This window comes from Bos grunniens, chromosome 4 (assembly GCF_055505025.1).
Source record: "Bos grunniens cultivar Pamir isolate PY7600 chromosome 4, Bosgru_T2T1.0, whole genome shotgun sequence".
Classification (NCBI taxonomy): domain Eukaryota; kingdom Metazoa; phylum Chordata; class Mammalia; order Artiodactyla; family Bovidae; genus Bos; species Bos grunniens.
The window spans coordinates 111,194,790-111,216,254 of NC_141168.1; the positions used below are offsets into that span (position 1 = coordinate 111,194,790).

General features: G+C 39.0%; 1 long non-coding RNA gene across 5 annotated transcripts in view; it reads left to right on the plus strand.

Annotated features, from left to right (window-relative positions):
• The window catches only part of LOC147374697 (uncharacterized), a 502,498-nt gene that overhangs the window by 8,637 nt on the left and 472,396 nt on the right, over window positions 1-21,465 (plus strand). Inside the window, exon 1 of one of the 5 annotated variants that reach the window (XR_015163026.1) lies at window positions 19,353-19,497. The exons of 3 other annotated variants lie outside the window; for them this stretch is intronic. This is a non-coding gene — a long non-coding RNA (uncharacterized LOC147374697). Of the gene's footprint in view, window positions 1-19,352; window positions 19,498-21,465 lie in introns of those variants that run through there. One more of the 5 variants, XR_015163029.1, reaches the window with a different exon arrangement.

Consider the following 21,465-nt stretch of genomic DNA (forward strand, 5'->3'; position numbering starts at 1 on the left):
CAACCTTGATTCCAGCTTGTGCTTCTTCCAGCCCAGCATTTCTCATGATGTACTCTGCATATAAGTTAAATAAGCAGGGTGACAATATACAGCCTTGACGTACTCCTTTTCCTATTTGGAACCAGTCTGTTGTTCCATGTCCAGTTCTAACTGTTGCTTCCTGACCTGCATATAGGTTTCTCAAGAGGCAGGTCAGATGGTCTGGTATTCCCATCTCTTTCAGAATTTTCCACAGTTTATTGTGATCCACACAGTCAGAGGCTTTGGCTTAGTCAATCAAGCAGAAATCGATGTTTTTCTGGAACTCTCTTGCTTCTTCGATGATCCAGCAGATGTTGGCAATTTGATCTCTGGTTCCTCTGCCTTTTCTAAAACCAGCTTGAACATCTGGAAGTTCATGGTTCACGTATTGCTGAAGCCTGGCTTGAAGAATTTTGAGCATTACTTTACTAGCGTGTGAGATGAGTGCAATTGTGCAGTAGTTTGAGCATTCTTTGGCATTGCCTTTCTTTGGGATTGGAATGGAAACTGACCTTTTCCAATCCTGTGGACACTCCTGAGTTTTCCACATTTGCTGGCATATTGAGTGCAGTACTTTCACAGCATCATATTTTAGGATTTGAAATAGCTCAACTGGAATTCCATCACCTCCACTAGCTTTGCTCATAGTGATGCTTCCTAAGGCCCACTTGACTTCACGTTCCAGGATGTCTGGCTCTAGGTCAGTGATCACACCATCGTGATTATCTTCATTGTGAAGCTCTTTTTTGTACAGTTCTTCTGTGTATTCTTGTCACTTCTTCTTAATATCTTATGCTTCTGTTAGGTCCATACCATTTCTGTCCTTTATCGAGCCCATCTTTGCATGAAATGTTCCCTTGGTATGTCTAATTTTCTTGAAGAGATCTCTAGTCTTCCCCATTCTGTTGTTTTCCTCTATTTCTTTGCATTGATCACTGAGGAAGGATCTCTTATCTCTCCTTGCCATTCTTTGGAACTCTGCATTCAAAAGGGTATATCTTTCCTTTTCTCCTTTGCTTTTTGCTTCTCTTCTTTTCACAGCTATTTGTAAGGCCTCCCCAGACAGCCATTTTGCTTTTTTGCATTTCTCTTCCATGGGGATGGTCTTGACCCCTGTCTCCTGTACAATGCCACGAACCTCTGTCCATAGTTCATTAGGCACTCTATCAGATCTAGTCCCTTAAATCTATTTCTCACTTCCATTGTATAATCATAAGGGATTTGATTTAGGTCATATGTAAATGGTCTAGTGGTTTTCCCTACTTTCTTCAATTTAAGTCTGAATTTGGCAATAAGGAGTTCATGATCTGAGCCACAGTCAGCTCCCAGTCTTGTTTTTGCTGACTGTATAGAGCTTCTCCATCTTTGACTGCAAAGAACATAATCAAGCTGATTTCGGTGTTGACCATCTGATGATGTCCATGTGTAGAGTCTTCTCTTGTGTTGTTGGAAGAGGGTGTTTGCTATGGCAGTGCGTTCTCTTGGGAAAACTCTATTAGTCTTTGCCCTCCTTCATGCTATATTCCAAGGCCAAATTTGCTTGTTACTCCAGGTGTTTCTTGACTTCCTACTTTTGCATTCCAGTACCCTATAATTAAAAGGACATCTTTTTTGGGTGTTAGTTCTAAAAGGTCTTGTACGTCTTCATAGAAGCGTTCAACTTCAGCTTCTTCAGCATTACTGGTTGGGGCATAGGCTTGGATTCCCATGATATTGAATGGTTTGCCTTGGAAACGAACAGAGATCATCCTGTCATTTTTGAGATTGCATCCGAGTACCGCATTTTGGACTCTTTTGTTGACCACAGTGGCTACTCCATTTCTTCTAAGGGATTCCTGCCCACAGCAGTAGATATAACGGTCATCTGAGTTAAATTCACCCATTCCAGTCCGTTTTAGTTGGCATGGCCTAATTTAGCATCTGTCTCTTCATTTGTTGTTGTTTAGTCGCTATGTCATGCCTGACTCTTTGTGATCTTATGGACGGTAGAACGCCAGGCTTTCCTGTCCTTCACTATCTCCCAGAGTTTGCTCACATTTACATCCATTGAGTCGGTGACGCTATCTAACAGTCTCATCCTCTGCTGCCATCTTCTCCTTTTTGCGTTCATTCTTTCCCAGCACAGGGTCTTTTTCAATGAATCAGCTCTTCGCATCAGGTGGCCAAAGTATTGAAGCTTCAGCTTCAGTATCAGTCCTTCCAATGAATATTCAGGGTTGATTTCCTTTAGGATTGACTTATTTGATTGCTTTGCTGTCCAAGGGACCCTCAAGAGTCTTTTCCAGCACCACAATTTGAAAGCATCAATTCTTTAGTGCTCAGCCTTCTTTAGGGCTCTTCATTACCTATTCAGTAAAATACTTATCCTTCAGCTTAGCATTCACAATTGTCTACAGTCCGTTGCAATATCAATGCAGTTTTCCTTTTTTCTATACTGGAGACTAATAATGAAACAAAGACTTTCCAAAAGAAAAACAAACTCAGAGAATTTGTATATATATGAGAAGAAACACAAGAAGGAAAATGATTCATGATGAAGCACAAAATTATAGGAAGGAATGAAGCCCACCAGAACAAGTAAACATAAAGAACATTGACTACACAGTGATGATGGTAAGAATGTCTCTGGGTCTTATAACATGTGGAAGTAAAATATATGGTGGGAGTAGCACAAAGGGCAAGAAGCGGGAAAAAGGTTGCTCTAAGTCTGGTGCATTAGTAAGGCCATGGTAAAGTGTGAGTTCAGTGTATAATCATTCAAGAATTATTAAGATGATGTTCAGAAAGCTGATGTATCTACGGGACAGGGAGTTACTGATACTAAGGGCTGACTCCTTATCGCTTTTACTTCAGACATTAGATGGTTTCCTTTTTGCAGTAAATCATGATGGAAACATGGTATTTGTGTCAGAAAAAGAATGCAACACCTGTAATGTAAGCAAGATGACTTGATGAAGCAAATGTCTATAATATCTTGCATGAAGAAATCAGAAAGGATTTTCTTAAAAACTTATGGGAATCTATGATTAATGGAATTATCTGGAAAAACAAAACTCAGAAAAAAGTCATACACTTAATTGCTATATGTTGATGAAAACATCACATGATATTTTGGAAGACATAAACACTAGTACTGAAGTGCGCTAGAGACAGGGAGCTGTGCTGTGCTTTGCCCTGTCGCAGTCATGAGCTGTGATGAAGGAAGAAAAGACATATTGCAGTTTCTATGTCAGCCATCAAATGAATAATATACAAAGCCAGTAGAGGAGCTAAATATGAGTAAGTGACTAAACAACAAAAGTAGCGACAAAAGCATACTTGATTAGTCCAAAAGAAGGCAGAGAAGGCAGAATAAAGGACAAAAGACAGAAGGGGAAAATATCAAAAGATAACCTAAACCTAGTATATCAGTAATTATATTAAATGTAACTGGACTAAGCACTCCAGCTAAAAGGCATATATTGTCAGTCAACTGTCAGTCAAGTGGATTCTAAAGCTACATTTTTTGCTCCCCCCGTGTTTTGTGTTTTTGATGTCATATTTTACACCTTTTTTGTCTGTCCCTTAACTGTTTGCTGTAATTATAGTTGATTTTATTATTTTTGTCTTTTAGTCTTCATACTAACTTATTTAAGGGGTCGATGCATAGCCTTCCCTATATATTTGCCTTTACCAGTGGGATTATTCCGTTCCTATAATTTCCTATTTCATCTTGTGGCCTTTTTTTTTTCACTTAAAGACGAACTTTTAACACTTCTTTTAAGGTGGGTTTAGTACTGATGAAGTATTTTAAGTTTTGCTTGTTTGAGAAGCTCTTTATTGCTCCTTCAGTGCTGAATGATAACCTTGCTAGGTGGTGTATCCTAGGTTATAGGCTTTTCCTTTCAGCACTTTAAATACATCATGCCACTCCCGTCTTGCCCACACAGTTTCTCCCGAAATATCTGCTGAAAACCTTTTGGGGTGCCCTTGTATGTTACTCTTTTTTTTCTCTTGTTACCTTTAGAATTTTCTCTGTAACTTTTGTCATTTTAATTATGATATTTCTTTGTGTGGGTCTCTTTGGGTTCATCTTGTTTGGGGCTCTGTAACTCCTATACCTTGATGTGTCCTTTTTTATGTTTGGGAAATTTTCAGCCATAATTTCATCAAATACACTTTCAACCCTATTCTCTCTTCTTCTGGGACTCCAATAATGTGTATGTTGTTATGCTTGATATTGTCTCAGAGGTCCCTTATGCTATTCTCATTTTAAGAAAATTGTTTTTGTTTTTGCTCTTATTGGGTGATTTCCATTATTCTATCTTCCAGACTGTTTCTGTATCACCTAACCACTTTTAATTTCCTCTAGTATATTTTCATCTTAATTACTATATTCTTCAGTTCTGGCCAGTTATTTATTTTTTATAGTTCTTTATTAGAATTATCACTGTGTTCAACTATTCTTTTCTCTGTTCAATTAGTATTCTTATTACTATTGCTTTGAATTTTTATCAGGTAGATTATTTATCTCTGTTTCATTAGATTTTCTTCCTCAGGTATTTTTTTTTTTTCTTGTTCTTTAATTTGAATCATATTCCTCTGTCTTCTTATTTTGTTTTACTTTCTCTGTCTCTGTAAAATTAAGTGGAACAGTTACCTTGCCCCGCCTTGAGGTCGTGCCCTCTGTGGGAGCATCCCTGCATGTCTGCGTGTGCCCAGTGGCTGTGATGGGCACCTGGACCTGAAGTGAGCATGGTCTGCATCTTCCTCTGAGGTGTGCTCCAAGCCAACATCTTGGTGGGGTTAGAGTTAGAGCTGGAGGAACTACAGCCAGAGCCAGCTGCAAGCCAGGGTTTCTCCTGTGCTTAATGGCCATCAGTACCCTGATGCTTTCGCATGGTGGTGTTGGAGAAGACTCTTGAGGGTCCCTTGGACAGTAAGGAGATTAAACCAGTCCATCCTGAAGGAAATCAGTCCTGAATATTCATTGGATTCATTGGGAAGGACTGTTGCTGAAGCTCCAATACTTTGGCCACATGATGTGAAGAGCTGACTCACTGGAAAAGACCCTGATGCTGGGAAAGATTGAAGACAAAAGGAGAAGGGGACAACAGAGGATGACATGGTTAGATAGCATCACTGACTCAAAGACATGAACTTGAGCAAACTCTGGGAGATAGTGAAGGACAGGGAAGCCTGGTGTATTATATTCTGTGGGGTTGCAAAGAGTGGGACCCAACTTAGCCACTGAACAACAGCAACAACAAACCCTATTGAGGGCCAGGAGTTAGCACTGCGGGGCTGGAATAGGAGCCCTTGGGGAGTTGGATCTCTCATGGGTCTCTGCATTGGTTTGGGATGTGGCTGGGACCTGAGGGCATGGGACTACACCTCTGAGCTGGTTTCACTTTTCCCCCAGTGTGTGTGCCTTGCTTAGAGGCGGGCTTGGGCTCTAAACCTCTGAATCTAGAGAAAAAAAGATCAAATTAAATCTAAAGAAAGTAGGAGGAAGGAATTAATAAAGATAAGAACAGCTTAGAGGCTGGAGGGGTTGGTGCTATACCACAGTCCTGGCCCGGCCGGCTCCCAAGTGTGTATGAGTGCACCCGCGATGATGGCCTCTGTCCTTTGAAGTGTGTGCAGGGTGTGCAAGCTCGAAATGGCATCCTCCACTCTGGTCATAAGCAGGGCCAGAGTCCGAGCTGGCTCTCTTTCCTCCTCGTGTGTGCACTCTTATGGGCAATATTCGTCTCTCCCTTAGTGGAGAACAGCATCAGAGCACAGGGCCTGGAGCAATAACTCAGCATGGCCTGGGGAGTGCACGGGGGTGGTCCCAGCACACAAGCCAGAGTGTTACTGGGAGGAAGCAAGTGTGTGTGCATTCTCTTCAAGAGCGGAGTCTCGGTTACTTGTAGCCCTTCAGTAAGCCCCACAGGTTTTCCCGCCCGCTAAGAGGACTCATCTTCCAGATGTGGACCCCAGGACTGGGATACCTAATATGTGGCTTAAATCCCTCCCTCCCCAGGGGGGTCCTCTAATCTGTGATATTCCCCTCCTCTTCTGTGCTCCCTGCCAGGGGCGTGGGTGCCGACACACAGATTGCCTCTCCTCCCTTACTCCCAGACTGAACGTGAATCTTCACAGCCTTGTTTGTAGACATGTTCTGCTAGTCCCCAGGGCAATTTTAGCAAGAGTCTGTCTATATATAGTTGTAGTTTTGATATATTCATGAGAGTTGGTTAGCCTGGTATCCTCCTACTCTGCCATTTTGATCTCCTGGTAGAACACTTCTTGATACATCTTGGATCAAAGAAGAAATTTAAATTAATATTAGAAAACATTTTGAGCTGAATTATAACAGCAGCAAAAACCTACCAAGACTTGTAGATGCATCTACAACAGCGCTTGGAGGAAAATTAATGCATATGGTAGGAAAGTAGAAAGGTTGACAGTCTATTTTGTAATCTCAGGAATCTAGAGAAAAAAAGATCAAATTAAATCTAAAGAAAGTAGGAGGAAGGAATTAATAAAAATAAGAACAGAAACCATTGAAACAGAAAGTGTTTACTTGTTTCACAAGTTACTTAAGTTTTCTCATCTATAAAATAAGGATAAAATCAAACCTACTTCATTGGATTGCTGTGAGGATTAGACAAACTAATACATGTAAAATATCTTTAAATGGTGCTTTTCATGCAGAAGACACTTAACAGTGATTACCTGCCGCTGCCGCTACTACTACTGCTGTGTCTACTGTTATTACAGGATGAGTTGTTAGGCACATTTTTTAGAAAAAATGGTGATCACGTGGGCCATGAGGAATCTAAAGATTCTAAAGCAACTGGAACTGAGCTTGCCAGTTTATCCAGGGACATTCCTATGCTGTAGGAGGTGGTATATGATAGAGTACCCTTTTCACGGTAAATCACATCCTATCACCCCTCTGCTGAAAGTCTTCCCATTACTTTTAAGGTAAAATCCAGACTCCTTATCATGGTCAACAGGGATGCATTATCTGACCTCTGCCTGTGTCTTTGACTTTATCTTCTTTCCTCTCCTCACTTCAATCCAGATATTTACCCTTACAGAGTCTTTTAAACTGTCTGTTTCCTCTGACTAGAATAGTGTTTCTTCATCTTGCATAGAAAATTTCTTCTTTTTCAGGAGTCAGCTTAATTGTCATCTTTCCAGAGAGGATTTGCCTGACCTCCCTATTTGTGGTTGGTTGGATTTCCCTCTGCCCTGTGTTGTTTTCTGTCCTAGCAACTATTGGTTTCCTTCATAAACAGTCTCAAAAATCTGTAATTACTGGTGAGTTTACTTGTACACAGTCTCACCCTGTAAACTGTTACCTTCATGAGATGGGGTTCTGCTCTGTCTTGTTCAGCATGCCAGGATAGAGTCTGGTATGGTGCATTAAAAGTATTTCTTGAATGAATGACTGCATCTGATAGGATTACTGTCTTGAGGGGGTGACATCTTTGAAATCTAAGACCCTGAACCTGCGCTGTGACTATTCTATTGCTTATCCGAGGGAGAAAAGTGGTAAAGTCCAGAAAGAGTTAGGCAACTTCCTCTATATTGGGGAATTTGTGATGCCACAGGTTTCCCTTCTTGGTGGAGCTGTCAGATAATAACACTGATTCCTTGAACACTTACTGTGATGCTTTGCTGTGTAGGAATTGACCCCTCCCTGCAACTCCTTGATTTTACTATCTAATCCTAAAGGACTTTTAGCAGGCCCTAGAGAAGAAAGAAGGTATTAATTAAAATGATGCTCACCCTTAAATTTGACAAATAACAGGCTTCTGGCTGTCACTAACCAACACTGTTAGCACTAAATTAGACGTCTGCTATGGTTGTTCAGGCAAGTTGTTTCATTGATCTCAGCACTGGTTCTCCTGCTCTGGAAGATATAAATCATCGCTGAGAAAGATGGGTTTTCTTTTATGAGTCCTCCTGATATTAGCCTCAGGCTATGAGATGAAGACAGAGAAGTGCACTCTTCCAGCAGAGAATTCTTCCTCCTGTTGTGTCTGAGTTTTTCACTCCCCACCAGTCATGTCATCCTCATCAAGCACGGACACTTCTGGATAAACCCACACTAACTGTACTGTTTCTACCTCTTACTTCAGTGATTCAGTCTCCTTTCTGTTTTATAATTGAAGATGCCATATAACTGATTGTAGTTGAGTAATTGCTCTAATTTTTATGGAAACCTGTATTGTTCTAATAGCAGGGCATTCTTTTTTTCAGAACAATATTACCTTAAAGAGTCATATTTATGATGACTGATTTAAAACAGACACTTGTTTACCCAGGAGAGGTTTAGATACTGTTGAAATCTGGTATGTATTGAATTAGGATGCCTATTAGTCAGTTTGAATGAAAGAAAGAAAACAAAGTGAATTTTGGGAGAGGGAGCACAGAATAGTATGACCTATGCATTTGGATAAATGGAGGTCAACTCTGGTTTAACATGAGGCAAGCTACTTAATATACTTCTGGGCCTCAGGCTCCCACAGCCCCCTAGCTGCACTGCTCTGGTATTTGAAGGCAAGTGATTCTGACACTTGTGGAAAAGAATGTCTTGCTTACATTGTGCACTGAGCCCTGGGGCCTTCCCACGTCGCTTTAGCAAGGGCAGCCATCCGCCTGGCTCCTTCTGCCTGTCGAGAGTAGCTTTAGACTAGAGAGGTTGAAAATATGGTCAACTCACATCTGCAAGGCCCTATTATTTTTAGACTACCCTTTTTTATTAAATAAGCTTTAAGCTAAATTCCGTATTCGAAGAAATTAATTTTATCTCACAACACTGAGCTCCAAATGTAGGAGAAACAAGGTCAAAAGGAAAACATAACTTCTGTATGAAAACAGTCTTTTTGAATCTGCTAGTGAACTCATTAAAACTATGAATTTCATTTCTGAAAGGAGAGCATCTCTTTCACATATCACTCAGGATGTGATCGCCTGTCATCTTTTAGATGGGTGTCTGTTCTCATTTCTGGTTTTATTAATTCCAATTCAACTAACGCTGAAAAATCTTCCCAGTGGAAACTCTCTCTCTGGAGGTGGTTTTCATGTCTCAGAGATGATGTGATTCTGTGGAAACTTTATAATTCTGTCAGAGAGGGATGGTGTAGGAAAGATCTATAGAGAGACTTCCGTCATGATCCTCCCAGTTACGTGACAGATGGGATGAAGACCACAAAGCTTTGTCCTTGGAAAAGAAGGGGAAGTAGTCTTGCACCTTGGTTCTCTTACCAAGTCATGGCTACTGCAAGGAGCCTGGATTTGCAGTCAAGACTTACCAAGTTCAAGTCCCAAGTGTGCTGTTGACCAGCTGTGTGATTTGCATCAGTTTGCACAAGTTGCTGTAAACTTCAGTGTCATTATTGTTAATTTTCTTTACTGTTAATATTAACCATCTGATAGCATTGTTGTGAGGATTAGATGAGACCATGCATAAAAGGGTGATGCAAATGGAAGGAATGGTTATTACTACTACAGGCTCTTTATAGCTCTAGCTGATTTTCTACCTTAAGTTCAGTGTTGTTGGATATTAGTTGTCTTCCTGTATTTTGCTGGTAGCAGCAGAAATAGTCAATGGATAAATGGGTCTTCAATTACAGTCTTTCCTTGGGACTGACCCATGGCTAAATCCCTGCAATATATCTCTACACTACAGGCATTAGAAAAGATACAGAAGAATTACCAGTAAACCACAGGGTCCCCGGGCCTGTGTCACCCTTCGTCTGCCAAATCTGGACTTAAAACTCAAAATAGCATTTCTTTTAGACTTAGACAAATTGAAAAGAAAAAGTAGCTCTCAGTTGAAGCCTGTGATGAATCCGTGCTTTATTTTATACTTTTCTTTTGAAAGTTATTTTTAAAAAGAGGCAAGTGATCCTTAATAAAGCTTCCCACGCTTGCTCAATAACAGTTAACGGGTCCAGGTCTGTGACTATAATCTTCAATTGATGGATGTTTGGTTTCCATCTATCAATAGCTTGTCTAAGGGAAATTATATTTAGGAACAGTTATCTAAGAGACATGCTCCCTGCCTACCCACTTGCATATTTTATCTTTGGATTTAGTTAGATGACTGAAAGCATATGTTACTTTAGCTTCTAAAGAATGAATACCCTTCCATGAACCATACCAATACATTATGTCCTCAGCTTTTTAAGAAAGTTGTTACAAGAAAAGGCATATGAAATCAACTCTTGATTTTAGTGAAAATGCTCTTGAGAACACTTAGGGTTCCCTATATAAAGTCATAGATGATAAATGGGTGTTTAATTTTGTCAAAAGCTTTCTCTGCATCTATTGAGATAATCATATGGTTTTTGTTTTTCAATTTGTTAATGTGGTGTATTACATTGATTGATTTGCGGATATTGAAGAATCCTTGCATCCCTGGGATAAAGCCCACTTGGTCATGGTGTATGATTTTTTTAATGTGTTGTTGGATTCTGATTGCTAGAATTTTGTTTAGGATTTTTGCATCTATGTTCATCAGTGATATTGGCCTGTAGTTTTCTTTTTTTGTGGGATCTTTGTCAGGTTTTGGTATTAGGGTGATGGTGGCCTCATAGAATGAGTTTGGAAGTTTACCTTCCTCTGCAATTTTCTGGAAGAGTTTGAGCAGGATAGGTGTTAGCTCTTCTCTAAATTTTTGGTAGAATTCAGCTGTGAAGCCATCTGGACCTGGGCTTTTGTTTGCTGGAAGATTTTTGATTACAGTTTCGATTTCCGTGCTTGTGATGGGTCTGTTAAGGTTTTCTATTTCTTCCTGGTCGAGTTTTGGAAAGTTGTACTTTTCTAAGAATTTGTCTATTTCTTCCCCGTTGTCCATTTTATTGGCATATAATTGTTGATAATAGTCTCTTATGATCCTTTGTATTTCTGTGTTGTCTGTTGTGATCTCTCCATTTTCGTTTCTAATTTTGTTGATTTGATTTTTCTCCCTTTGTTTCTTGATGAGTCTGGGTAATGGTTTATCAATTTTATTTATCCTTTCAAAGAACCAGCTTTTGGCTTTGTTGATTTTTGCTATGGTCTCTTTTGTTTCTTTTGCATTTATTTCTGCTCTAATTTTTAAGATTTCTTTCCTTCTACTAACCCTGGGGTTCTTCATTTCTTCCTTTTCTAGTTGCTTTAGGTGTAGAGTTAGGTTATTTATTTGACTTTGTTCTTGTTTCTTGAGGTGTGCCTGTATTGCTATGAACTTTCCCCTTAGGACTGCTTTTACTGTGTCCCACAGGTTTTGGGTTGTTGTGTTTTCATTTTCATTCGTTTCTATGCAAATTTTGATTTCTTTTTTGATTTCTTCTGTGATTTGTTGGTTATTCAGCAGGGTGTTGTTCATCCTCCATATGTTGGAATTTTTCATAGTTTTTCTCCTGTAATTGAGATCTAATCTTACTGCATTGTGGTCAGAAAAGATGCTTGGAATGATTTCTATTTTTTTGAATTTATCAAGGCTAGCTTTATGGCCCAGGATGTGATCTATCCTGGAGAAGGTTCCATGTGCGCTTGAGAAAAAGGTGAAGTTCATTGTTTTGGGATGAAATGTCCTATAGATATCAATTAGGTCTAACTGGTCTATTGTATCGTTTAACGTTTGTGTTTCCTTGTTAATTTTCTGTTTAGTTGATCTATCCATAGGTGTAAGTGGGGTATTAAAGTCTCCCACTATTATTATGTTATTGTTAATTTCTCCTTTCATACTTGTTAGCATTTGTCTTACATACTGCGGTGCTCCCGTGTTGGGTGCATATATATTTATAATTGTTATATCTTCTTCTTGGATTGATCCTTTGATCATTATGTAGTGACCTTCTTTGTCTGTTTTCACAGCCTTTGTTTTAAAGTCTATTTTATCTGATATGAGTATTGCTACTCCTGCTTTCTTTTGGTCCCTATTTGCATGGAAAATCTTTTTCCAGCCCTTCACTTTCAGTCTGTATGTGTCCCCTGTTTTGAGGTGGGTCTCCTGTAGACAACATATGTAGGGGTCTTGTTTTTGTATCCATTCAGCCAGTCTTTGTCTTTTGGTTGGGGCATTCAACCCATTTACGTTTAAGGTAATTACTGATAAGTATGATCCCGTTGCCATTTACTTTATTGTTTGGGGTTCAAATTTATACACCATTTTTGTGTTTCCTGTCTAGAGAATATCCTTTAGTATTTGTTGGAGAGCTGGTTTGGTGGTGCAGAATTCTCTCAGCTTTTGCTTGTCTGAGAAGCTTTTGATTTCTCCTTCATACTTGAATGAAATCCTTGCTGGGTACAATAATCTGGGCTGTAGGTTATTTTCTTTCATCATTTAAAGTATGTCTTGCCATTCCCTCCTGGCTTGAAGAGTTTCTATTGAAAGATCAGCTGTTATCCTTATGGGAATTCCCTTGTGTGTTATTTGTTGTTTTTCCCTTGCTGCTTTTAATATTTGTTCTTTGTGTTTGATCTTTGTTAATTTGATTAATATGTGTCTTGGGGTGTTTCACCTTGAGTTTATCCTGTTTGGCATTCTCTGGGTTTCTTGGACTTGGGTGATTATTTCCTTCCCCAGTTTAGGGAAGTTTTCAACTATTATCTCCTCAAGTATTTTCTCATGGTCTTTCTTTTTGTCTTCTTCTTCTGGAACCCCTATGATTCGAATGTTGTAGCGTTTAATATTGTCCTGGAGGTCTCTGAGATTGTCCTCATTTCTTTTAATTCGTTTTTCTTTTATTCTCTCTGATTCATTTATTTCTACCATTCTATCTTCTAATTCACGAATCCTATCTTCTGCCTCTGTTATTCTACTATTTGTTGCCTCCAGAGTGTTTTTAATTTCATTTATTGCATTATTCATTATATATTGACTCTTTTTTATTTCTTCTAGGTCCTTGTTAAACCTTTCTTGCATCTTCTCAATCCTTGTCTCCAAGCTATTTATCTGTGATTCCATTTTAATTTCAAGATTTTGGATCAATTTCACTATCATTAAAAACTCTCCAGAAAGCAGGAATAGAAGGAACATACCTCAACATAATAAAAGCTATATATGACAAACCCACAGCAAACATTATCCTCAATGGTGAAAAATTGAAAGCATTTCCTCTAAAGTCAGGAACAAGACAAGGGTGCCCACTTTCACCATTACTATTCAACATAGTTTTGGAAGTTTTGGCCACAGCAATCAGAGCAGAAAAAGAAATAAAAGGAATCCAAATTGGAAAAGAAGAAGTAAAACTCTCACTATTTGCAGATGACATGATCCTCTACATAGAAAACCCTAAAGACTCCACCAGAAAATTACTAGAACTAATCAATGACTATAGTAAAGTTGCAGGATATAAAACTCAAGACACAGAAATCCCTTGCATTCCTATACACTAATAATGAGAAAACAGAAAGAGAAATTAAGGAAACAATTCCATTCACCATTGCAACGGAAAGAATAAAATACTTAGGAATATATCTACCTAAAGAAACTAAAGACCTATATATAGAAAACTATAAAACACTGGTGAAAGAAATCAAAGAGGACACTAATAGATGGAGAAATATACCATGTTCATGGATTGGAAGAATCAATATAGTGAAAATGAGTATACTACCCAAAGCAATTTATAGATTCAATGCAATCCCTATCAAGCTACCAACGGTATTCTTCACAGAGCTAGAACAAATAATTTCACAATTTGTATGGAAATACAAAAAACCTCGAATAGCCAAAGCTATCTTGAGAAAGAAAAATGGAACTGGAGGAATCAACCTACCTGACTTCAGGCTCTACTACAAAGCCACAGTTATCAAGACAGTATGGTACTGGCACAAAGACAGAAATATAGATCAATGGAACAAAATAGAAAGCCCAGAGATAAATCCACGCACATATGGACACCTTATCTTTGACAAAGGAGGCAAGAATATACAATGGATTAAAGACAATCTCTTTAACAAGTGGTGCTGGGAAATCTGGTCAACCACTTGTAAAAGAATGAAACTAGAACACTTTCTAACACCATACACAAAAATAAACTCAAAATGGATTAAAGATCTCAACGTAAGACCAGAAACTATAAAACTCCTAGAGGAGAACATAGGCAAAACACTCTCTGACATACATCACAGCAGGATCCTCTATGACCCACCTCCCAGAATATTGGAAATAAAAGCAAAAATAAACAAATGGGACCTAATTAAACTTAAAAGCTTCTGCACATCAAAGGAAACTATTAGCAAGGTGAAAAGACAGCCTTCAGAATGGGAGAAAATAATAGCAAATGAAGCAACCGACAAACAACTAATCTCAAAAATATATAAGCAACTCCTACAGCTCAACTCCAGAAAAATAAATGACCCAATCAAAAAATGGGCCAAAGAACTAAATAGACATTTCTCCAAAGATGTCACACAGATGGCTAACAAACACATGAAAAGATGCTCAACATCACTCATTATCAGAGAAATGCAAATCAAAACCACTATGAGATACCATTTCACACCAGTCAGAATGGCTGCGATCCAAAAGTCTACAAATAATAAATGCTGGAGAGGGTGTGGAGAAAAGGGAACCCTCTTACACTGTTGGTGGGAATGCAAACTAGTACAGCCACTATGGAGAACAGTGTGGAGATTCCTTAAAAAACTGGAAATAGAACTGCCTTATGATCCAGCAATCCCACTGCTGGGCATACACACTGAGGAGACCAGAAGGGAAAGAGACACGTGTACCCCAATGTTCATCGCAGCACTGTTTATAATAGCCAGGACATGGAAACAACCTAGATGTCCATCAGCAGATGAATGGATAAGAAAGCTGTGGTACATATACACAATGGAGTATTACTCAGCCATTAAAAAGAATACATTTGAATCAGTTCTAATGAGGTGGATGAAACTGGAGCCTATTATACAGAGTGAAGTAAGCCAGAAGGGCAAACACCAATACAGTATACTAACGCATATATATGGAATTTAGAAAGATGGTAACGATAACCCTGTAAAAAAAAAAAAAAAAAAAGACCATCCCCAAGAAAAAGAAATGCAAAAAGTCAAAGTGGTTAAGGAGGCCTTATGAATAGCTGTGAAAAAAAAAGAGAAGCGAAAAGCAAAGGAGAAAAGGAAAGATATACCCATTTGAATGCAGAGTAAAAAAAAAAAAAAAAGTCATAGATGAGAGGTTTTTTTTTTTTTTTTTTTTTTTTTTGAGAACTTAATACCAGGAAAAGCTTTGCCTTTCCCAGGGTACTCTAGTAAACAATGTGTGCTCAGTTGCTGCCATGTCTGACCCTTTGCAACCGCATGGACTGTAGCCTGCCGTCTCCTCTGTCCATGGGATTTCCCAGGCAAGAATATTGGAGTGGGTTGTGATTCCTTTCTCCAGGGGATCTTCCTGATGCAGGGATGGAACCTGCATCTCCTGTGTCTCTTGCATTGGCAGGCAGGTTCTTTACTGCTGAACCACTGGGAAAGCCCAGTGAACAATGATACTTAAGTAATTACTTGGTGTACTTGCTTGCCATTCAGCTTCCAAACAGCTTGAAGCAATATTTGAAGTTCAATGGTGGCATCAATGTTTACTTTAATAGATAGCCTATTTATATATCACTTTTTAAAACCTTGCTAGATTGTTATTCATATCTTTTGTTGTAAGCCATATCAAATGGTTTTTGAAAAGAAGCATTATGTAAAGAGAAATGAAATAGTAGCTGTTAAAAAGGACTTAAACAAGAGAAGAGTAAAAGGGATAAGAACCATCATCCTTGTCATCATTATCATAGAGGGGGCTATAATTACTTATGAATGTAGGAAAAGAAACTAATGGTAACTTTCACTTGTATTAAAATGTTTTTTAAAAATTAGAAAACATTTATGCATTAGAAAAATACAGAGAAAAATATAACATTCGCCTGTGTATTGTTGTTGTTATCTAGTCACTAAGTCAGGGCCAACTCTCTTGTGATCCCATGGTCTGCAGCCCACCAGGCTCCCCTGTTCAAGGGATTCTCTGGGCAAGAACACTGGAGTGGGTTGCCATTTCCTTCTCCAGGGGCATCTACGTACCCATTATTCAAATTTAACATATATTAGTATTTGCCATTTTTTGTTCAGATAAAAAAATTTAAAGCAAAAATTACAATATAATCAAAGGTTAATTCTTTCATCTCCTTTCTGTCCTGAGGCTATCTGTGCTCTGATGTGAACTTTCTAATGAGGCATTTGTATATTACTACATGTATCTGTCTGCAGTTTTTTGTTCTTTCTTTCCCAGCAATGCTTTTGATTTTTATCCATGGAAACCAATGTAATTCCTGTTAATTGCTAACTTCCCTCATATGATCAGACCACTGTGTGCTTCATTCCTTAACTGAGGACAGTTAGGATTTTTCCAGTTCCCTAATATGGCGAGCAGTACTGCTTTGCTCCTGTTTCTTAGTACACAAGTGAGAGAATTTCTCTAGGGTATGCGCCTCGAAGGGAAATGGCTAGATCATAGGTCTTCATTCATTCAGCAAATAATGCAGTGTCCATTATTTGGCATGTACCATTCTAGGTGGGCTTCTTGGTGGCTCAGTAGTAAAGGACCCATCTGCAATGCAGGAGATGTGGGATTGACCCCCAGGTCAGAAAGATCCCCTGGAGGAGGGCATGGCAACCCACTCCAGTATTCCTGCTTGGAGAATCCCATGGACAGAGGAGTCTGCCGGGCTACAGTCCTTAGGGTCACAAAGAGTGGGACACAACTAAAGCTACTGAGCATGGACGCACCATTCTAGGCATCTTTTGTTGCCTATCTACAAATACTACAGCGAATAAGACTGCATGAACCACTCTGGGGGTGCACTGGAGGAAAAGATAGACAATAATAAATAAACAAAATAAAGGTATGTTAGATAGTGAAAATGCTCTGGAGAAATAATAAGCAGAGCAGGTAATAAGTCTGTAAATGAAAAGGTGTGCAATTTTATAAAAGGTGGTAAAGGGTAACTCATTATGGTTTTAATTTTCATATCTCATGAGTGAAAAGAAGCATCTTTTCATACATTTAAAACTCTTCACATTTTATGCACCCCTTAAAAATTCCTGTATTACATCTTGTTGATTTAAATCCTTTAATTTCAAATGCTCTTTAAATATATACAAACTAAAACTAGACATAAACTTCTAGAACTTTCAGTTCTTATTATAGGTTGTTGTTCTTATAAAAACAAATGTAAAAATTGCATACAACTCTCTCCTCTGCAAAGGAAAAAAACTTTGTTATCCTACATAGTTTAATGTTATATGAAGTGTTAGTGACTGTGGCCCTTTTCTTTTGGGCTTGATCTGCCTTTCCCACTGGGCGTCTGTCACAAGGTGATGCGATTCTCTCACCACTCTTCTTTCTGAATCACTGAAACACCTTTGTTCCTCCAGCACACTCTGAAGTCATCTGGCCCACGGTTGGTGCAAAAGCCTCATTTGCTTCTGAAATCTATCTCTATACATTGTTAATTAGCTGAAGACAATTAAAGTAGGACTACTTGGCACAAACCTGATTGCAGACACAAAGACAGACTGGGCCTGTGAGGAGGCATTTGGTTACGTGTGGTTCAGTTCAATTCAGTTGCTCGGTCATGTCTGACTCTTTATGACCCTATGGACTGGAGCATGCCAGGCTTCCCTGCCCATCACCAACTCCCAGAGCCTACTCAAACTCATGTCCATCATGTTAGTGATGCCATCCAACCATCTCATCCACTGTCGTCCCCTTCTCCTCCTGCCTTCAATCTTTCCCAGCATCAGGGTCTTTTCCAATGAGTCTTTGCATCAGGTGGCCAAAATGCTGGAGTTTCAGCTTCAGCATCTGTCCTTCCAGTGAATATTCAGGACTGATTTCCTTTAGGATGGACTGGTTGCATCTCCTTGCAGTCCAAGGGACTCTCGAGTCTTCTCAACATCACAGGTCAAAAGCATCAGTTCTTCGCGCTCAGCTTTCTTTATAGTCCAACTCTCGTATCCATACATGATTACTGGAAAAACCACAGCTTTGACTAGACTGACCTTTGTTGGCAAAGTAATGTCTCTGCTTTTTAATATGCTGTCTAGGTTGGTCATAGCTTTTCTTCCAAGGAGTAAACATCTTTTAATTTCATGGCTGCAGTCACCATCTGCAGTGATTTTGGAGCCCAAGAAAATAAAGTCTCTCACCGTTTCCATTGTTTCTGCATCTATTTCCCATGAATTGATGGGACTGGATGCCATGATATTAGTTTTCTGAATGTTGACTTTAAGCCAACTTTTTCACTCTCCTCTTTCACTTTCATCAAGAGGCTCTTTAGTTCTTCTTTGCTTTCTGCCATAAGGGTGGTGTCATCTGCATATCTGAGGTTATTGATATTTCTCCCAGCAATCTTGATTCCACTTTGTGCTTCATCCAGCCTGGCATTTCGCATGGCGTACTCTGCATATAAGTTAAATAAGCAGAGTGACAATATACAGGCTTGACGTACTCCTTTCCTGATTTGGAACCAGTCTGTTGTTCCATGTCCAGTTCTGACTGTTGCTTCTTGACCCGCATACATATTTCTCAGGAGGCAGGTGAGATGGTCTGGTATTCCCATCTCTTTCAGAATTTTCCACAGTTGATTGTGATCCACACAGTCAAAGGCTTTGGCATAGTCAATAAAGCAGAAGTAGATGTTTTTCTGGAACTCTCTTGCTTTTTCGATGATCCAACAGATGTTGGCAATTTGATCTCTGGTTCCTCTCCCTTTTCTAAAAGCAGCTTGAACATCTGGAAGTCCACGGTTCACATACTGTTGAAGACTGGCTTGGAGAATTTTGAGCATTACTTTGCTAGCTTGTGAGATGAGTGCAATTGTGCAGTAGTTTGAGTATTCTTTGGCATTGCCTTTCTTTGGGATTGGAATGAAAACTTTTCCAGTCCTGTGGCCACTGCTGCGTTTTCCAAATTTGCTGGCGTATTGCGTGCAGCACTTTCACAGCATTATCTTTTAGGATTTGAAATAGCCTCAACTGGAATTCCAGCTGGAATGCTATTTCAACTGGATTTCCAGTTTATGTGTGGTTACCCGGCTGATTTAGAACATGCTTACTTTATCAGTGAAATGAATACTGTATCAAATCCTGAAAAATATATTCCAATGAGAATATGCCAGTCTCCCCAAATGGGTCAACCTACCCCAGTGTGAGCAACTCTGATCTAACATAGATTTAGAGCCCAAGATGGATTATGAACTAGTACTAACATGGTTTCTGGAATAGGCCGAATATTTTTAGGGTCGACAGTTATCCAGATGGCTGAGTCATATGTGTTAGGAATCTTAAGTCTTTTTCCTTGGTTTGCCTAGTTTGGAGCTGTACCCTATGTGAAGCTCAGAATGGGCTTCCCTTCACTGTAGAGAAGACCAGGAGAAATTTGCTGTGCGTCCTTCTTTCTGTGATGTGCACCTCATTACCAGACTTCCTTGGGCTTCCCTTCCTTCTGAGGTCCATGTACGTGACAGTGGCCTATTTTATTATTTTATTTTATCTCATGTTCATTATCTGAAACTTTTGTATCTGTTTGTTTGTACTCTTGTCACGTGGATGACAAATTCAGTGGAGAGATGACTCAAGACCTTCAATTTCATTCATTCCTGATTGCTGGTATTATAGATTGCTGGTGTGGATACCTAAGGGTGAGGGGCTGATACAACTGTCCATCTGAATATGAATCAAAATCTTTGTTTCATTATTCACAACTTGAATCATCAAATATTCTTTTTGGCAAGTCAGGGTCATTATATAGATACTGAGAACAGACTTTATAGTCATACATATTAATATTGTTGATAGAATTGGCCTTATTGAGAATTTATTACTGCCTGCTAAATGTTAATAGAACTAAAAATTAACACAGCTAGGGGATTTTGCTCAAAAAAAGGTGAGAAGTTTTACATTGAACACACATGTGTATGTGTGGTTAAATCATGTTAAATTGCAGCTTTCATGGGTCAAAAACAAATATAAGCAACATAATATGGTTCATGTATGCCTTACCAAAGCAGTAACAAGGATAATAATGTCTAGTTTTCTTTTTTTCTTAAAAACCAATAATCAAGCAGGTCACCTGGGTCTTAAAACAACACTTTCTTTACATAAAATATTTTAGTCTTGTGGGGTGGGATGCAATAAAAATATCCTGTCTATAGAAAACCTAGAATGCCTTTGTCCTTCATCTAGCAAAATTCTCCCAGGATCCGGAGCTAATCTGTTCATAAAAGCTTCAATCACCATTCTCGTCCACAGTGAGGGTTGTTTCCTGTGAACTTGATGATTTTCTGCTTTGCTACCATTATTTTAGTTAATAATTCTGTATTATCTTCTTTCTAAATAAATTGTCAACTCCTTGGGAACAGAGACCATTCCTTGACTCTTTGTGGCTTCCAGTAACTGTTGATTTGCCTGAGCATTTGACTTGGGGAGGGTATTCTGATAGGATTTAACTATTTATTAAGTTGGTAGAGTAACAGGGAAATGCTATTCAGAGGACTAGGAATGTTGCATTTTGAGAAACCAATCAAGGATTATCCTGCCACAGTCTCCTTTGGTAGACAATGCAAAGCTGAGATTCTCCTTTGGGAGAAAATATACTTTGAGACTCTCTCAGCTGTTTGAAATTCTCTTAACTCTCTGTTCCAAGTAGAATGGTCAAGAGAAGCTTATCCCACCAGATTGAATCTGTGTTGACTAAACTGAGCACAGAGATCATCACCTATTGATTTTAGTACGGCGGTGATAAACATTGAGCATGTAGATAAAGTCAGCCAGATATCTGGTTTGTGTACTTATATTGGTAATTGGGTGACATTTTCTTCAATGGATAAATATGGATGAATCTTCAGTGGAAGATATATTTGAATAACCTACAATATAAAAAATATGATTTTTAATGTGTCTTTATGTTCACCAGTACCATCTTCAACAAAACTGCCCCCATATCTCAAAAGTTAATGACAATTTCTACCACAGCATAGAAAAGATCTTCAGGTAATTAATGACAGCACCTCAGGCAACAGTTTTTCCCTTTGTCCTTTCTGTTTTTATAAGAGAACTCAGTGCCAAAAGGAGAAGAAAGATAATGGTTCACAGTCAATGCTCATGGACCAGACACTTAATCTGAACTTAACCAAAAGTCAATATTTAGCTGTACCTTATCAGTGTGGAAATGTCAAGCATAGCAAGAGACAAGAACAAATTTCTCATTCCTGTGCTTCAGTGTTTAAAGCTGTGTGGCAGAGTTTCAACATCAGATAAGACAAAATGGCCTTTGGGGAAAAAAGACAACAAATGACAACACTTGCAGCTGCCGGGACCCGAGTTTATGCGAGGAACACAGTCACGGGAGATGCCTCCTAATCTGTCTCAGCACACCCCCTTGGCCACCTTGTGGCCTGTGTGATGCCAGCACTTGATCACTAC